The sequence below is a fragment of the Ornithorhynchus anatinus genome, chromosome X5 (genome assembly GCF_004115215.2).
Source record: "Ornithorhynchus anatinus isolate Pmale09 chromosome X5, mOrnAna1.pri.v4, whole genome shotgun sequence".
Lineage (NCBI taxonomy): Eukaryota > Metazoa > Chordata > Mammalia > Monotremata > Ornithorhynchidae > Ornithorhynchus > Ornithorhynchus anatinus.
In genome coordinates this window covers 53,027,290-53,046,254 of record NC_041753.1, presented here as the reverse complement: position 1 = coordinate 53,046,254, position 18,965 = coordinate 53,027,290, and the positions used below count along the sequence as shown (strand labels likewise).

The following is an 18,965-nucleotide window of genomic DNA, read 5'->3' as shown; positions in this document are numbered from 1 at the left end:
TAATTCAGCACGTGCTGTCGAGTTCTGGGATCAAGATTCAGACCAACTTAAGGTTAATGGAGCAATTATAGAATCCAACCTTTTTTTTAATATATCTAAGAGATCTGGACCCAACTCACATGGCCATCTCCAATTTCTACACTACTTCCTACCAATCCCACCTATGTTCCATTCTTAACATCAAATGGAAAGTCACAACAGCAAGGGATTGTAGTCAAACAGCTTGTGTCAAAGCAGCACTTTTCACAACACAACTTCACTAAACAGAAAATGAAAAGATAATGGACAACAGCAAGATAGGCAAACAGTTTGTGGTGGGCTAAAATAGAGTAACTATTAACAGAGACCCCCAAAATGCTTTAAAAACCCAAGGATTTAAGGAAACAAATGATGAGGAATAGCAGTGGGCAATTGAGAGACAGTTGCAGAAGACTGATCTCCTCAGCATGGCACAATCAAAAATGGAGGAAACCGTCTCAGATCGGAGGTTTCGGGAAGCTGGGGACACCAAGAGGAAGAAAGAGAAATGATGACTCAATCGTTGGTATTCATTGACCACTTACTGTTTTCAGAGCAATGTACTAAATGTTTGAGAGAAAACAATACTAGGGGGTAGACATGATCCCTGCCCTCAAAGAACTTACAGTCTAGCAGGGGAAACAAAGACAAATGAATTACAGATAGGAGAAATCATCATCGTCATCAATGGTATTCATTGAGCCCTTACTACGTACAAAGCAACTGTACTAAGCACTTGAGAGAGTACTATACAACAGTTGGTAGACACATTCCCTGCCCACAATGAGCTTAGAGTCTAGAGGGTAGAGTATAAGAATAAGTGGGGCTGGGGATAGGGCCGGTTATCCAAGTGCAGAGGCGATACAGAAGGGAGGGCGAATAGGAAGGGGAAATTAGAGGTTAGTCACAGAAGGATTCTTAGGGTAGGTATGACTTTACTAGGACTGTGAGGATGGGGAGAATAGTGATCCATCGACTATGAGGGGGTAGAGAGTTCCAGGCCAGAGGGAGTATGTGAGCAAGGGGTCACTGACCGTTTTTCCCTCTAGACTGTAAACCGTCTACCAAGTCTGTTACGCTGTACTCTTCAAGCACTTAGTACGGTGCTCTGCACATAGTAAGTAATCAATAAATACAATTGACTGATTGACTAGAGACATGGGACTGATGGTGCCAGGCACCGTGAGTTACAAATGCTACAGGGCAGCCAAGGGCAATCTTTACACACACGGGGCATGGAAGAGATTGTATGTCACAGGTTGGTTTTCGCTGTCAGACCCACATACCAATGAAAATCTTCTCATCAATAAATATCATATTCAGACCCAAAGGACAGTTCTATATTTACCATTAGGGACTAAAAATAACCCCTCCTCTGATGGGGATAAAAGTATGGGCCTGAAGGTGTGGGAGGACCCACATGCTGAAGAAGGACAGAAAGAGTAAACTTTCACCTGGGGGGAGTCACCAGATTTCCTCTACTCTGGGCCCACCCGAGCCCCCCTAAAACCATTCATGAAAACAATTACTCATATCTGGAACAAGACTCTGTTCATCTTCCTACCTTGGAAGTTCTCCCTTAGATCTTAAAGAAAGGAAAAATCCATCTGTTAAAAGTAGGCCCAAAGGGGAAAAAGTAGTCTTTTGAAACTATATGGAGTCTGAAGAAAATTCTATTTCAAGGAATTAGTCTTTAGGTTTTATAAGAGAGACAACCTGGCATTTTCTAAAACAATAAAATTGATCATTTAAAATAGTTGAGTATCTGCTGAAAGAAATGCTTTCAGATAAGAAATGGGGCAATTTATTTCCAAACAATGTACTGTGTGTAGCAGAACCCTTTTTCATCAATAATTAGCATTAATTATTAACAAGTGTAAACAGCAAAAATATCTTTTGGAAATGTTTTAATCCATCCCTTTCCTCATTCCTCAGCCTGCCTATTTCCCCTCTTTACCCTCTATTTTGGGTTAATAACTAAACCTCCCTCATCTCTGACATGCAACACTACCCAACTGCAAGCTTCCCAAGAATGCACTCAGAAATACATAAAATGAAAAGAATAAAAAGCACATCAAAACCACCTAAATCCGGCAACCCTATTTCTAAATAAGCATCCACAGTTAGATTGCTCCCATTCAGCTTTGTGAGGGTCTTTTGTTGGGGGCTTCTGTGGGGGTTGGAAGAAAAGGACAGGAGACCAAAGAACTGAAAGAAAAAAAGTGCCTTAAAACACATATTCTTCTCCCCAAAGATCGTAACCAAAAGCACACAGGTGTAGTCTCATTATCTTTCATCCAGACTTCCCACTGTACCTTCAACTGCACTCCATCTAGGTTCCTCTCATAAAACAACCTTCCTAGTAACTTCCTGTCCATTTAAAAACAGTGGAGTGAGCATTAGTGGGCACTTTTTTCTTTTTTTTTCTTTTTTACAAGCTACCCTGCATAGTCTCCTCCATTGAAAAGAAACAGGCATTTGATTTAATAGATGCAAACTATCAGGTCACTTGCAACTAAGGGTATGCCCTGGCCAGATTATTATTCAATGTCTGAAAAATGTTCAGAGAAAAAAAAAACAGGATAATCAAGGAGATGAAGTAGTTTCCTCATGAGGACAGACCAAAAAGGTTTGGTTGTCTAGGAAGACAAAGCTTAAGAGGAGACATGATTCGAGTATCCAGAATCTTGAAGGGTATGGACAGGACAGGCACATAATTTTTCTCCAAATCCCAGTATAAGTTGCACCTACTGTTGTCTGAAGCTTTAATACAAATAAAAGAAAACACTGATTCAACCAGCGATTGATAAACATGTAGAGTTGGTTTCCATAGACAGAGAAGAACAGACAGGTTCCAGAAGGGTTGAGATAAATTCACAGACGAGTGGTCCACAATATTAAGGATATAAGGATGTAAAAGGAAACATTAAGGATGTTAGATAGTCCTTCTCTAGTCATTCACCTCCGCCAAACTGATTCTCTTTCCCTCTTCAAAACCTTACTTAAAACTCACCTCCTCCAAGAGGCGTTCCCAGACTGAGCTCCTCTTCTCCCTCTACTCCCTCTGCCATCCCCCCTTTACCTCTCCGCAGCTAAAGCCTCATTTTCCCCTTTTCCCTCTGCTCCTCCACCTCTCCCTTCCCATCCCCACAGCACTGTACCCGTCCGCTCAACTGTATATATTTTCGTTACCCTATTTATCTTGTTAATGAATCGTACATCGCCTTGATTCTATTTAGTTGCCATTGTTTTTACGAGATGTTCTTCCCCTTGACGCTGTTTAGTGCCATTGTTCTTGTCTGTCCGTCTCCCCCGATTAGACTGTAAGCCCGTCAAACGGCAGGGACTGTCTCTATCTGTTGCCGACTTGTTCATCCCAAGCGCTTAGTACAGTGCTCTGCACATAGTAAGCGCTCAATAAATACTATTGAATGAATGAATGAATGAATTAGGATGGATGTCAAGGAGGGTAAGTATCTCACAGGTTCCTCCAAGCATCCTGCTGCCACAATTGCAGACAGAATTAACTGGGCTGGATCGACTACTGTTTGAACCAATAATGGAATTTCTGATGTCCTAAGTCACTCAATAAATACCAGGTGTTGCTTGATAAATGAAGCCCTCAGTAGTCACCATAATCAGTTTCGATATCCTCCAAATTCACATCAGCATCTTCCTCTCTGCCTCACTTCCTTCCCTGCACATTATTTAAATGTGATGTTTCTGTGAATCCCTTGTTCACAGATGAAAACCCATACTTGATACAATGCCCTTCTAAAGTCAGCAAAGGCTTCATATCGATTTAATTTCTTAATATAAGAATGCATTTCTACATTTCCCAGCCCTCTTTTTCCAACTGCTGCAATTGCATATCTTACCTTTCCTCTCAAAATTTAGCCAAAGTGAGTAATTTAATCAGTGAAATATAGGGCCAGAAAGACCATGTGACTTAAATTACTCACTTTGGCCAACTTCTCAGCATATAAAAAGACCAAGCTGTCAATAAAGTCCTCAACGCACATAGGCAAAGTCAATCTTCTGTTCCTTGCTGTCCACAGTAAACAAGGCAGAGCAAATTGCATGAATTCCTAAGGCTACTTGCTCTTTGGTTTACATGAGGTAATCAGGCACCTATGTTCAGCAAACGCTAACATACAGAAGGAAAGAATCTGACATATTCAGCATAAAAAACAATGTCTCTTCAAAAGAAACGGCAGTCAGAAATTATCCAGCACTGACCGGTACTAACAATACCGGCAGGTAATTACCTTGACTAGTTCAAAGCAGATAGCAGTGAGATCACCTACCTTTCTGGAAGCACTTTTTAGCGCTGAGTTTATCCAAATAAAGCCAGTGGTTTTCTAATGGCTAAACGAGGAATGCATTCTAAAATAGCTAACTGTGAGAACCCTAATGGAAGCACTTAGACCATGCAGGCAATTTAGCTAGATGCTTCTTCATCTGTTCCCAAATTATGCACATAGTTTTATAATATCTATTTATGTATTGTTTAATCTACGGATTGACATATGGAATCTCTGCACTGAAGAAACAAAGCTACAAATGAATTCCTGGGAAACAGTTGTATTGTGTTTTCTCCCTTTTACACAGGAAAGTTACAGGTTAACTGTTCATAGCAGTTAACATTTAACTTGACCACTGGGAATGTTTTAACCCTCAACCTTTAAAAAAAAAACTACCAGGGAAGTTTCAAGGAGAATGCTTATTAATTATCACTGGCTTTGGACCAGGTCTCTCCTCTATCAGCTTCCTCTCTAAAATCAACATCAGCAGTAAAATTTTTCTGATGTTTGGTTGTATGTTTTTTTAAAATCAAGATTTAAAAAAAATGCCTCTGACACAACCACTCTCTTGCCCTTTACCCCAACTCCACCGGTTAGTTTTTCTCAATAGTGGGAATCAGTTGTTCCCTGAGTATTCTTGTGATTAGAGGGAAAAAAAGATGGGTTAAGGACTTCGAAGAGATGGATGAGGGAGGAGAGAAAGGGGATGGAGATAGGGAAAGGAGAAGAAGCAGGGAAGAGTGGGAGGGAGGGAGGGAGGACGGAAGGAAGGAAGGGGAAGTAATAGTAGAAACAAACGTATTTATTTAGTGCTTGGATGAGGAATAGACATGGTCCCTGACTCCCAAGAAGGGGCACACAATCTCAGAATGGGGGGAGGAGGGAGAGAGTTGGCAATAGATGCAAAACAAAGAAAAATGAATGGAGCAGCAGAATCTTTTTATGGCATTTGTTAAGCGCTTACTAGTCACTCTATCGTAATTATTGAGCACTGTGTGCAGAGCACTGTGCTAAGCGCTTGGGAAAATACAATTTAATAGACACGTTCCCTGTCCACAACAAGCTTACAATCTAGAAGGAGAGACAGATATTAATACAGGTAAATATATTTACAGTCATGTATATACTATGTGCCAGGTACTGTACTAAGCCCTAAGGAAGATACAAAATGATCAGGTAGGATAATGACCATGTCCCACATGGGGGTCACCGTCTTAATTGCCATTTTACAGATGAGGTAACCGAGGCACAGAGATGTTAAGTGATTTGCCCACAGTCACATGGCAGACAAATGGCAGAGCTAGGATTAGAACCCAGGTCCTCTGAATCCCAGGCTATTAGGCCATGTTTTTTCTCCTCTCAGCCCAACAGAGGACAGATGGCAAAACAGGGAGAGTGACAGAAAGCAAAGAGAAAGGGGCAGGAGGAGGGAAAGAGAAGGAAAGAGGGATGGAGAGGGAATAAAAGAGCGAGAGAGGGGGAGGAATCAGGAAGGAGGAGGGTGAAGGAAAGAGGGATGGAGAGAAAGGAAGGAGAGAAAAGACATGGAAGTAGGAAGGAAAGGGGAGGAAGAGAGGAAGAGAGAGAAGGGGAAGCAAAGAGAAAGAGGGAGCAGTGGGGAGATAGTGAAAGGGAAGGGGAAAAGAGAAAGGGAGAGAGGGAGAAAGATATTGCTCCATTTTACTTAATCTCCTGCTTTCCCTCTCCCTGCTTTGCCCATGGTTATTTGGTCACAGGTTCCTTTGGTAAATTTATTCTATTTCCATGCCTGGTCACGTATTACTTCCCAAACCTTTAAACTTCCCATTTATTTTTATTTGCCTTCTGTTCAAAGATATCTCGGAATCCCCAAACCATTCTCTGACTAGGTGGAAGTAAGGTTTAGACACTCCTTTCCTCTCTTATTTCTTTTAGCTCATCATGTGCACCATCCCCAATGTAAAATGCCATTCATGGGAAAACTGATACAGATTGTAAATATTTAGCTAATTATCTACATATGCATGACCATCTTGCCTCTATTTTATAGTATATATGTTTATTTGTATGTCTGTATCAATGTCATCTATTTACATGAGTAAAATAAGGATTTATGCCTATTTTACTTACACAAAAATCACTCCAAGTATAAATATGCAAACACTTAATAAACAGTGAGCTCAATTGTCTCCTATTTTGAAGGCCTGCGAAATTCAGGTCTGGGAATGGTATTAACCAAATTATGATACTCAATCCCATGAACCTGAATTTTACATGCCCTTCACAATATGTGGGACTGCGCTCAGTATATATGGAGGAAGATGAGATCATTAGGAGTTGCAACTACAAATGATTTACTAAAATAAATAGGTTTCATCTCCTATAGACCTTGGACGGAAAAAAAAAACAGGAACTCTGGTGGCATCTCTGGAGAAATAGCAGATCGCTCAATATACAGCTTCATTCATTTCCTGGTTTAAAAATAAAAAAAAAATCATCCTTTCCTTCAGTAGTGGCAATTTGGCACTTCACACCTACTTATCAGAACAAAGCTGGACCAAAGACAAAGAGGACGGAAAAGGAAAGGGATTTATACAGCAGTCACAAATTCTAACAGTCTTTTATCCTTTTTTGGAATGGAAATTGCCAAAAATAAATCAGCCCTTATTGCCTATTATTCCCCATTTCACTTCCCTCTGTCCACCTCCATCCTCACCGACCTCACCTCGGCCCGCCACCTAAATCTCAACATGAGCAAGACTGAGCTCCTCATCTTCCCTCCCAAGCCCGGTCCTCTCCCAGACTTCCCTATCACCGTGGATGGCACCACCATCCTTCCCGTCTCTCGGGCCCGCAATCTCGGTGTCATCTTTGACTCGTCTCTCTCGTTCACCCCACACATCCTATCCGTTACCGAGACCTACCGGTCTCACCTTTACGTTATCGCCAAGATCCGCCCTTTCCTCTCCACCCAAACGGCTACCTTACTGCTACGGGCTCTCGTTATATCCCGGCTAGACTACTGTGTCAGCCTTCTCTCTGATCTCCCTTCCTCCTCTCTCGCCCCGCTCCAGTCTATTCTTCACTTCGCTGCCCAGCTCATCTTCCCGCAGATACGATCTGGGCATGTCACTCCCCTTCTTAAACACCTCCAGTGGTTGCCCATCGACCTCCGCTCCAAACAAAAACTCCTCACTTTAGGCTTCGAGGCTCTACATCACCTCGCCCCTTCCTACCTCTCCTCCCTTCTCTCTTTCTACCGCCACCCCGCACGCTCCACTCCTCCGCCGCCCACCTCCTCACCGTCCCTCGGTCTCGCCTATCCCGCCGTCGACCCCCAGGCCATGTCCTCCCGCGGTCCCGGAATGCCCTCCCTCCTCACCTCCGCCAAACTAATTCTCTTCCCCTCTTCAAAACCCTACTTAAAACTCACCTCCCCCAGGAGGCCTTCCCAGACTGAGCTCCCCTTCTCCCTCTACTCCCTCTACCGCCCCCCCCTTCACCTCTCCGCAGCTTAACCCTCTTTTCCCCCCATTTCCCTCTGTTCCTCCCCCTCTCCCTTCCCATCCCCTCAGCACTGTACTCATCCGCTCAACTGTATATATTTTCATTACCCTATTTATTTTGTTAATGAAATGTACATCGCCTTGATTCTATTTAGTTGCCATTGTTTTTACGAGATGTTCTTCCCCTCGACTCTATTTATTGCCATTGTTCTTGTCTGTCCGTCTCCCCCGATTAGACTGTAAGCCCGTCAAAAGGCATGGACCGTCTCTATCTGTTGCCGACTTGTTCATTCCAAGCGCTTAGTACAGTGCTCTGCACATAGTAAGCGCTCAATAAATACTATTGAATGAATGAATGAATGTCATCTGTTCACATGCCCAATCAGTCAATGGTATTTACTGAGCACTTACTGTGTGCATAGCACTGTACTGAGCATTTAGGGAAGCACAATACAACAGAGTTGGTAGACATACTCCCCACGCACAAGGAGCTTACAGTCTAGAGGGGGAGGCATATTATGGATACATACATAAGTGCTGTTGGGCTGAGGGTGGGGTGAATATTAAGTGCTAAAAGGGAATAGATTCAAATGCATAGGCTACTCAGAAGTGAAAGGGAGTAAAGCAAATGAGGGCTTAGTAAGGGAAGGCCTCTTGGAGGACATGTGATTTTAGGAGGGTTTTGAAGGTGGGAGGAGTGATTGTCTGCTGGATATGAAGGAAGAAGGAATTACAGGCCAGAGAAAGGACATGCACAAGATCCCAGGACCCAGAGATTTCCCTTGAGGCTACAGAAACAGGGAAGCTTCCTATCTGTAAATTAACAATTATATGTGGTATTTGTTAAGGCCTTAATTTGTGCCCAGCGTCGTATTAAGCACTGGGGTGGGTACAACATAATCAGGTCGGACACCCCACATTTAATTTGCTGAGGTATGTGAAATCACTGTGTGCTTATTGGAGATTCTTGTTCTAAAGTTTCTCCATCTCAAGAAGCAATTGATGTTGCCTGGGGGATAAATGGAATTCTGGTCAATTATGCATTTCTATATTGCTGAACTCGCCTATATTCCAGGAACTCCGAGTCTAGGACAGGGCACCTTTACAGATGGTTAAAATCCCCTGGGTAGCACTACTCAGCTTGTGAACTGCGAACATTTCATTAAAAAGAAAAAAAATCTAATTCTGGTATATACAATCTGATGGTAGAAATTTAAAAAGACGATTTTCAAAAAAAAACAAAAAAAACCCCTTCCAACAGTGAGCTATACTTTAGCTTTTATCTAAAAACATCCTCCCACCCTATTTTTCTCTCCACACTGTCATCTTTGGACTTGAGTCCTCAGCCCCTTGAGTATTTTGCCAGCCATCCCTCACCTTCTCAATAATAATAATAATAATGTTGGTATTTGTTAAGCACTTACTATGTGCCAAGCACTGTTCTAAGCACTGGGGTAGATGCAAGGTAATCGGGTTGTCCCACGTGGGCAGCACTTATGTGCATATCCTTAAATTAGGTTGCTTTCCCTACCTGTAATTAATTTCATTAATTTTAATTTATTTTAATATAATTTTCCCCCTCTAGACTATTAACTCCTCGTGGATAGGGATAGTGTCTACCTACTCTACTGTATAGTACTCTCCTAAGTGCTCTGCACACAGGAAGGACTCAGTATATACTACTGATTGACTCAATGCCACTTGTCGGCTGTGTGACTGTGGACAAGTCACTTAACTTCTCTGTGCCTCAGTTCCCTCATCTGTAAAATGGGGATTAAGACTGTGAGCCCCACGTGGGACAACCTGATTCCCCTATGTCTACCCCAGCGCTTAGAACAGTGCTCGGCACATAGTAAGTGCTTAACAAATACCAACATTATTATTATTATCAATGAGCAGAGTTGGAATGAACAAACTAAAAGGATCGGGTACAGAACTAGGAGGGAGAATGGGATGAAAAGGAGGAAAAGTGCAGGGTGGCTCCAGAATTTAGCCAAGGCATTTTCATCCTGGTGGTGGCTGCTGCTGTTTCATTTATTCAACATAGTGCCACCCACCAACCTTTCCCGTGCCCAACCTAAATCAATCAGTGGCATTTATTAGGTGCTTATGGCGTGTAGAGCATCGTAATAACCACTTGGAAAAGTACAGTACATTAGGTAGACAGGATCCCTGCCCACAAGGAACTTACAGACCAGAGGGGGAGAAAGACATTAAAATAAATTACAGATGGATATGTACATAAGTGCTGTGGGAGGGGTGAATATCAAAGTGCATGAGGGGGACAAACGAAGCGAAGAGATGACTCAAATTCACAACTGGATTATATCTTCTCCGGCTAGATGTCCTTCCTAAAACACAGTGGCCAGACTGTAAGCAGTATTCTAGTTATGGGTGTACCATGGTTGATATAGTAGGAAAACTTTATCTTTTGTTTTATTTTCTAGCCCTGTCTTTATGTTACCCAGCACACAGTTAACCTTTTCAGCTCCTGCCGCACATTAGACCACTGATTTAAAAGAATGATCAATAATGACTCCAAGACACCTTTATTGTATGGTGATTCAGAGCCCACCATCACGTCAGGGCAGCTTGGATGACTTTGAACCAGGCGTAATAACAATAATGACAGTATTTGTTAAGCACTTACTATGTATTCGGCACTTTCCTAAGCTCTGGGGTAGACACAAGATCATCAGGTTAGACACAGTCCCTGTCCCACATGGGGCTCACAGTCTTGAATCCCCATTTTACAGATAAGGTAACTGAGGCACAGAAAAGTTAAGTGACTTGCCCAAGGTCACATAGCAGACAAGTGGTAGAGCGGCATTGGAACCCATGTCCTTCTGACTCCTAGGCCTGTGCTCTTCCACCCTGCACATTGAAGCTCAACTGTCATTTTTCAAACCTCTCAATCGGCTTTATGAAGTTTTCCTGCCATCAATCCCCCCAGTCAGCTTTGCATTTCACCACCAGGAGATGCTTAGCATCATCTGCAAACTTTGAGATTGCACAATACAATCTCTCTCCCAGATCATTGATGAAGACGGTAGATAAAAATTGGTCTCTAAACTTACCCACTCAAAAAAGCGGTCACATCCCCAGCCTTTGTTTTCTATCCTTTGCCCAGTTTTCTATCCATAATAGAACATTCCCCAAAATTATGATTCCTCATTGTTTTTAAAGCTTTAGGCGTGGGAATTTGTAGAGGTCTTTTGATGAGATAAATATACTATGCTCATTAGTTCCCCTCTAACCAAATTTTTCCTGAAAAAATTCCAACAGATGTGAGGTACAATTCACAATTTCCCCTTTCATAAACCATCTTGTCTTTCCCTATAAAATACTGCAGAAAGAAATAGTCCTTGGACCGAACCAGCACAACTTTCCCAACGTTCAGAGTTCCGCACATGTTTCTTCCTGCCCTTCACTCCTGTATTGCGCCAGGTAATAGCAGACAGGGAGGAAGGGAGTAGTCCATTAATCAGGTCAGCTCCCCACCCACAGATCCTTGAGACTGAGTAGCACTGGAGTCCTGGGTCACTTGGCTACAGCTTCTATTCCCTCATCTGCTCCTGTGGTGGGTAGAGGGTCTTCACCCAGAGATGATGAATGGCAAGGAAAGGGGCTTCCCAGCTCTAAAAATGTCTCTCCTCCAATCAGTTAATCAATCGATGCCATTAATCGAGGGCTTACAGTGTACAAGGCACTGTACTAAGCGCTCAGGAGAGTACAATACAACTGAGTTGGTAGACAGTTCCTGCCCCCAAGGAGCTTAAAGTCTAGGGGGGAGATGGTCTTCTGTAGACACCCTAGCTCTGTCGCCCTGGGGGCTCCGGGCTTTCCCTTCCTGACACAGTAATAGTCACTATAACAATTATCCAATTAGCAATTGCATTTTGGAGGAATGCCTTTGAATTTTCTGCTTACCCGACTGACTTTATTTTAAATGAAAATTTTGCCTTTACAATTAGGGAATAATTATGGGTGGGTCATTGTTTCAGTGAGTTGGATGCAGTGCCAGAAGTCCATGCCCAGGAACCAAACGCAGGAATCATTACTCCTTGTTAAATCTGCTAGCTCTCATCACAATGAAGGGAAAATTCAACTCCTTCCCTAGATTCCTGACCAGTGTAGAACCTAATTTTCCCTAAACCCATGTTACTTATCCTGATAGTAAGTTAGGCACCTTGGGGAACCACAGGAACTCTTTCAGGACACTAAGATAACACTGTCTCAGAGCAACTCAAGCACTAGGGAATTTAATTCATTCGCACATCGTTTCTATGAAGTACCAGGTAGGGAAGCGCACATCGTTTCTATGAAGTACCAGGTAGGGAAGCAGGTACTGAGAAATGGTTGAAAAAATACCCCAAATCAATCCAAATTAAGATAATCAGCATTTCTTAGAAGAGATTAATCAGTGTGCCTTAATGGAAAGAGCATGGGCCTGGGAGTCAGAGGACCTGGGTTTCAGTCCCAGCTCCACCACTTGTCTGCTATATGACCTTGGGCAAGTCACTTCACTGTGTCTCAGTTACCTCATCTATAAAATGGGAATTAAGACGATGAGCCCATGTGGGACATGGACTGTGTCTCAACCTGATCATCTTGTATCTTCCCTAACGCATAGTACAGTGCCTGGTGCATAGTAAGCACTTAACAAATATCATAAAAAAGAATACCGTGAACAACTCAGAAGAAATGACTGATAAACTTTAGAGCTTTTGATTCCTAAAAAGAACCGAGCCCTACGAGATTACTCCGCTTCCCTTGAAACCATTTGAGTATTGATGAGAGTCAATAGTAAAATAAAAGACCTCTCATAGAATGCATTTCCTTGGTTTAGGTGTTGTTGAGACAGGTTCTTCTGAACGTCTGTTTTATCATGTAGGTTATTTTAATAGATATATAATATACTAAAATCCACAAACAATATCAGGACTGCAAGAGGCGTTGAGAAAGCATTAGATCAATTCCCTAACCTTCAGGGAAACTTACTGAGACCATTCCATCCTTTTTTTTGAAGATCTCCAGGAAAGGGAGATTGACAATCTCTATCAATTATCTTTTCCACTAAATATTACTCCTTGTAAATTATTGCTACTTAATATAATTTCCTCAGGCTTCAGTGTATTGCTATTTCTTCTCATTCCCCTTTAGTAGAGTATGACTATAGGGTAGCAGGATGAGAGGAAACCCACTGAAGCTTGAGGTTGGTAAATGCAAAACAAATGAAAGGAAAAATGTTTTCACTCAGTGGGTGGCAAGCATATGGAATTCGTTACCATGGGAAGTTGTGCGGGCACAAAATATCAATAAATTCAAGAGGAGTTTGGATAAATTCATGGGTGAAAGGTCAATAATGGATTTTTAGAAGGTAACTTAGGGAAAAGGGAAGAGGGAAAAGTTAAGGATATGAATGGTACATCGATAAACATTAGGGCAGATGTCAAGGAAGATAATCATTTCACAAGTTCCTCCATGCAGCTAGTTGCCTGTTTCAGACAGACCACTGAACTGGATGAATCCCTAGTCTTACCCAGCAATGGCATTTCTTAAATACTTACGTGAAGTTGAATTAATCACAAATAATCCTGAGGAAATTCAATGATCAGAGCAAAATGACCAGATTTCCAAATAAAAATTTTAGGACTCCAAAGAGCAAGGATTAGAGGGAGGTGGGAGTTAATACCTAATGAGCATCCTACCCTTTGCTTTCAGACCACTGCTTCCTGTATCATATCTACCTAATGAGCATCCTACCCTTTGCTTTCAGACCACTGCTTCCTGTATCATATCCCAGCAGATCTGAAGCCCCTGGCTTTAACTCCCTCATGATATTAAGCGATTTGGTATTGCTTGCTTCATTCTCCTTGCAACTACAGGAACAAAGTCTTCACCTCCCAGCAGGTATGGGGCGGGGGGGCGGGGAGGGGGGTGCCTGGAGAGAGGCCCAGTCAGTGATCTGGGACCCTCAAATGGCAAGGGAGGTTATGATGCATGTCCTAGGCTCTATCTGAAAACTGGCATTTTGGGGTGTCAACAACAACCTTTCTTGGAGAATGAAGAAAAATGACTAAAAAAGGGATTGTCCCAGAAAAACCGAGGGCATCAATCGCACTAAGGCCGGGTGAAAGAGTTACTGACAAGTAAGAGGATCGACTTGCACTGCTTTAGGAGCCTCCAAAGTCGTATCTTCAACCCCTTCCTAGTAAACGAACATGAATCTAGCTACCCCTGCTCCAACCCCAAGCGGGCCTGGCCTTCACCTCCTCTCTCTAGCATTGTGTGATTTCCCATGTTAGTGCCTTACGGGCAGAAAACAAGTCACTTCTTTATTCTGCACTTCCCAGCCATTCAGTACAGTGCACCATACCAAGTGAGCATTCCATTGATACTAACTACTACAACTCTCGCCAACATAGCCTCCTCCTATCCTTCCAATCTCCATGTGCCTTGCTCCACTACAAATCCACTCCATTTCTCCTTCTGCGATTTCAGCACAATGGACCTAATCTCTGCTGCAGACCTCACTGCTCTAGGCCCTGTTACCTCCCCCACAACAGCCACAAACTCTGGAAGGAGAGTTTGGGGTGATATGAGAGAAGAGCAGTCAGTGGCAGTGAAGGAGAAAGGAGGGTGGTAGGGAAGAACTTTGAATCTTTTCAGACAAGCTCCCTTTTCTCCCAAACACCTTTCTTTGCCCGAGCCCTCTCTTCCTTCTCCATCATGGCCTCTCTCACCCTGGCATGACTGCTGGGCATGAAAGTGGCTGAGCAGCAGCAACAGAAAAGAGACTGATTCTGTTGGAGCTGCTAAATCAATTCGTTCATCCATTCAATCGTATCTACCGAGCACTTACTGTGTGCAGAGCACGGTGCCAAGCGCTTGGAATATACAATTGGGCAACAGATAGAGACAATCTCTGCCCAACAACGGGCTCACAGTCTAAAAGCGGGATATAGACAGCAAAACAAAATCAGTAAGTTACAAAAGTCGAACCAGAACCAGCAGGGTAGGGAAGGTGCAGGGAATATACAGCAATGGAGAGGGCTGGGCTAGAAAAGAAAAGGTGGCAAATTCAAGCAGAAATGATTTCCAACCCGCACATATGGAACCGGTCCCCAAACTAAAAAAGGACAGAGGCTATAAATATACCCAGAGGGCCTTCCACCCTAAAATGTGACCCAGAGCCCCATGAGACATGGCCTTCTCCTCTATCTATATTACGAAGAGTCCTCTCCAGCCGTGGTTTCTTCGAAATGTGCACTCTGCCAATCCCGCTCGAGAGGAAATGCATCTGGTGAGAAACTGGCAATTCAGCCACTGATATCAGAAGTGGGACCCCCCCCTACCACCTGCCCTTCTCTACCCAGTACTTTGTTGCAAAAATATTACTTCTGATAAAAGGCTATTGCCTCCAGATGTTTACTAAAGAGGTCTGGTAAAGGTGAAGAGCCGGTTGAATAAAAATGCTGAAACTATCTGGGGTCATTGCATCTGAGGTACCTGATGAACTCCAGTGGATTTCATGCTTTGTTTTGTCAGGAACAAAGGCTACTTCCTGATCTCCTATCTGGTGACTTTCTTCAACTTCATTTCGTATGGCGCTGTAGTTCTGTTTTCATTTTCTCTTCTTCGTGGAATTCATTTGTGGAATGTCTTCATGGAACTCATTTTTCATATTCAGCTGAAAATATGTCTTCACTAATAAGCCCTCTACACAAGGGAACATTTTGTGAGCATTCTCAATTTCCAGCTAAAGGAAGTGTGGCCTCACAAACCCTTAGGCCGAAATTATTCTCCAAATTTCACAGAAGAAGATTGCAGCCCATACAGACTCTGCTACTTCTTAGGCTTTAGGCAGTTAGGTATCAGAGAATCAGGTTACTTAGTGAGAAGCAACGTGGCCTAGTGGAAAGATCATGAGGCTGGGAATCAGAGAACCAGGACTCTAATCTCAGCTCCACTATTTGTCTGCATTGTGACCTTTGACAAGTCACTTCACTTCTCGGTGTCTCAGTTATCTCATCTATAAAATGGGGATTAAGACGATGAGCCCATGTGGGACACGGATTGTGTCCAACCTGATTATCTTGTATCTTCCCTAACACGTAGTACAGTGCCTGGTACATAGTAAGCACTTAACAAATACCATAAAAAAGAATACTGTGACCAACTCGGAGGAAATGGCTGCTAAACTCTAGAAGTCACTTAACTTCTCTTTGCCTCAGTTTCCTCAATTGTAAAATGAGAATTAAACCCTACTCCCTCCAACTTAGACTATGAACCTCATGCAGACAGAGACTGTGTCCAATTTGATGATCTTGCATTTATGTCAGCACTTAAATACAGTGCTTGGCACATGGCAAACACAACAAATACTACGATTATTATTAGTGATCTCTTCGAAGAACAGCTCACGGATTACAAGACCTCTTGAGCCTCTCATGTCATTGCTTTTCAGGGTATCACCCGTAGCTAAGGGTTCGTTTACCCTTTGTATTTTCTTCTCATCCAGGCAATGTGCTATGATATGAAGGTGCACCTGGTTGCAAGCAATGGGGTCATGAGGAGAATGAGGGGGCAAGCCGCTGCCCTGGACATTAGGGCCAGCAGAATGGCTCTACCTAGTGGGCCTGATTTCACCCACTGTGAAACTCTCAATGACTTCCACAGCAGTGGCGGGTGACCACCAGCAGTGCAATTAAGCCCACAGGTTACCAGTCATACAGTGGAATACTTCTGTTCATGCCATTTATCATTCATTTGTGTGTATGTGAGAGCGTGTGTCTGTGTGTATATAAAAAAGACTTTCATCATTTTAGAATAAAGAATGATTTATTATTCAAGGAAATAACAAGATAGAGGATTAAATCAAGTATGCAGAAATAATATGTTGTTATGTATTACCAAACGTAACCCAGCTAAATTATAACCTATAAACCTGTGGTGCTTGACTTAAATATCCCATCTAAGCTTGCAGGAAATCTAAATGGTGATTTCCTCCTTTATTGCATGCATTACAAGCAGGATTTAATGCTCTTTCCAAAAAGCATATATGAGAATGTTATCTAGGATGTCAATGTAACCAGGCAGAAATAATAAGCATACAGCCCACATAACATATGTATTCTGGGAGCCTTTATACTCAGTTAATTAGTTTAGCTATTGCCTTCATGGTTCATTTAAAAGCTTCACACTTCATTAAATATCAATAAATTTTATCCTCAAAAAACCTTTTTAGTAAAAATATGATTGTCTCTTCAAGTGATAATCTTGTTAATGGATGTATGTATTTCAAGCATGTCTATCACAGACCACAAAAGTTTGAATCTCTACAGAGCCGTATCCAGAAGTAATATGCAAATTTCATTCTATAGCTTCAAAAATGACAGACCCACATTATAGGAAAGGATGATTTTTTTCAAGATGAAGCTTCACCCTCACACTCAGTCTTTTATTCTGTTATCTGTTTGGTAAAATTATGTACATATATTTATCAAAATCAATTTACTATCATAACAGTATTTATTAAGCACTTATGTGCAAAGCACAATAATAAGCCTTGGGGGGGAAAATATACAGATGAGAATTACACCTGATCCCTGGCCCCCAAGGACAGTGGGGGAGGGACTGGTGATAGACACATAGGGAAAGATGAAAGAATAAAAACACAAAAACAGGATAAGAGACAGGGACACTGTGGAATACCAAATAAGTATACGAAGAACAAATGGGTGCAGGGGCTATAGGAACAGAGTTTCAGGTTCCTCACTGCTCAGAGTCCAAAAGTTAAAGCCACAGTCACAAACAGCGCTCTACCTGGAGCCTTCCCAACTTGGAAAATTTTATAGCGGCATGTGACCACGGTTTGTGTCCTTCCTGCCTCCTCTGGCACAGGGCAGGACAGGATCAAATCGATGATCTATGATAGCAGCTCAGAAGCTTCTTCTGCCGCCAATCGAAAGGGAAAACCTCTAACAAACCTTCTAATGAGGGAGAAGCTCACAAGCCTGCCACTGCTGTCTGTTTCAATATTTAAGCTCCAAGATGCAGGAGACTTGCGTGTTACTTCTGCTGCATAAGTAGCTACCACGGCACCATGCTCAAAAGGGAAGGACTGGGGCCGAGTGGAAAGGGCAAAGGCCTGGGAATAAGAGGACCTGGGTTGTAAGCAGTCAACTGTATGTATTGAGTGCTTACTGTGTGCGGAGCACTGTACAGGGTGCTTGGGAGAGTACGATACAATAAACAGAAACATTCCCTGCCCACCATGAACTAATAGTGTTTGCTGTGTGACCTTGGCCAAGTCAATTAACTTCTCTTTGCCTCAGTTTTTCATCTGCAAAATGGCCATTTAATCCTACTCCCTCCTACTTAGTGATCCTCATGTGGGACAGGGATCGTGTTAAACCTGATTATCTTATGTTCACCTCAACACTCAGTACGGTGCTTGGCACACAGCAAGCACTTAACAAGTACCAAAAAAAAAAATCTATATTTGTAGTAAATGATGGTTCAGATGTTCACAAATGTTTGTGAGTCCCTAACTTCTTTGATGTATTAAGAAATTGTTTCATTTCCTCCACATATAGTGAATTCCTTGCATCTCCTGTACAACATGGCTTAGTGAATAGAGCACGGGTCTGGAAGTCAGAAGGTCATGGGTTCTAATCTAGGCTCTTCCACTTGTCTGCTCTATGACCTTGGGCAAGTCACTTTACTTCTCTGTGCCTCAGTTACCTCATCTGTAAAATGGGGATTGAGACTGTGAGCGCCACATGGGACAGGGACTGTGTCCAACCCTGATTAACTAGTATCCACCCCAGCTCTTAGTAAAGTGACTGGCACACAGTAAGCACTTTATAAATACCATATATCATTATTATTATTACTTCTTTTCAGGACTATTCAGGCTTTAGATTTTCCTTCCGAGTTCATACAGATACCAACAGAAGTGTTTCAGGGGCGGGACATTCTTTAAGGTCCTCATCAATTCCGCGGAATGAAATTGTAACCAGCGGGGGCGAGGAGGGGGGAATGGCAGGAGCATAGACACAGGAATAGGTTGGACCCTACAACATCAACACACACACACACACACACACACACACACACACACACAGAGATAATTCTCTAAAAGACCCAAAGC

The 18,965-nt window shown here is 42.6% G+C and overlaps 1 protein-coding gene across 5 annotated transcripts in view; it reads right to left on the bottom strand.

Annotated features, from left to right (window-relative positions):
* GLIS3 (GLIS family zinc finger 3) overlaps positions 1-18,965 on the bottom strand; it is a 489,852-nt gene that overhangs the window by 324,586 nt on the left and 146,301 nt on the right. The window contains exon 1 of one of the 5 annotated variants that reach the window (XM_029055441.1): positions 4,326-4,373. The exons of the other annotated variants lie outside the window; for them this stretch is intronic. The gene's annotated coding sequence lies outside the window, so the exon portion shown is untranslated. Of the gene's footprint in view, positions 1-4,325; positions 4,374-18,965 lie in introns of those variants that run through there. 5 annotated transcript variants of the gene reach the window in all.